This window comes from Centruroides sculpturatus, unplaced genomic scaffold (assembly GCF_000671375.1).
Source record: "Centruroides sculpturatus isolate CEXI.00-Female unplaced genomic scaffold, Cexi_2.0 scaffold123, whole genome shotgun sequence".
In the NCBI taxonomy this organism is placed as follows: domain Eukaryota; kingdom Metazoa; phylum Arthropoda; class Arachnida; order Scorpiones; family Buthidae; genus Centruroides; species Centruroides sculpturatus.
Genome location: NW_019384538.1, coordinates 231,528 through 232,373, shown reverse-complemented (window position 1 = coordinate 232,373; position 846 = coordinate 231,528). Strand labels below are relative to the sequence as shown.

Sequence of the window (846 nt, the reverse complement as noted above, 5' to 3'; positions counted from 1 at the left end):
GTACCACATATTTTAAAATGTATGCGAAACAATCTTTTGAAAAATACATACTTTCAGGTAAAACTAAGAAAATAAAGTGTTTTCACCTAATTTATAATATAAGCCATTGCATTATTCTGCATTTTTACTTTTAGTTTCCTGAAGGAAGGGTAGAATTACAGCATTTTAAAGCAGTTGTTGATGAAGATTCCAAATTACCAAAGGGATTAAAGGCATGTCCCAAAGTGACAGAAATACATGTTAATCTCAATAACTTCCAGAGAATGAGTGTATTGCTGGCAGCTCAAGTAACACTTTTTTTTACTTATATAATCTTGACTTGATAAGAATACTTTTATTTATCTCACTTAACAATGATTATAAATGTAGTAACTTCATATTTCTTAAATTGGTATTTTTAATGAATATTTTCACATTTTGAATCATTAAAAATAAACTTTTTCCGGTCATGTTCATTATAATTTTTTGGTTTTTCTACTTGCATGGACAACTCCCATGCTGTTAATACTCTAACTGCAAATATTTATAATTACATATATTAATTGTGTGTATGAAACTTTTTATTCTTCTTGTTTTATTTTAATGCTGAAAGTAACATGAGGTAAATCTCTCTTGATAAAATGATTACTGATATAATAAAATCTGAAAACACAAATAATTCGTTATAATCAATTCATCTAAATATATAAAATTGCTTGTCCTGACTGACTCATTCATTCATTCACTGATTCATCATCGCCCAGAGCAAACCGCTTAACCTAAAGAGGTGAAATTTGGTACACAGTTAGGGTACGTCATGGAAACGCACACTAAGAAAGGATTTTTCGAAATTCCAACGCGGGGGGG

At 29.4% G+C, this 846-nt stretch overlaps 1 long non-coding RNA gene across 1 annotated transcript; it reads left to right on the top strand.

The window, feature by feature from the left end:
• LOC111623281 lies at positions 1 to 224 on the top strand. Its single transcript, XR_002756417.1, has 2 exons — positions 1 to 57; positions 135 to 224. It is a non-coding gene; the product is annotated as an uncharacterized LOC111623281 (long non-coding RNA).
• Positions 225 to 846: the final 622 nt, after the last annotated feature.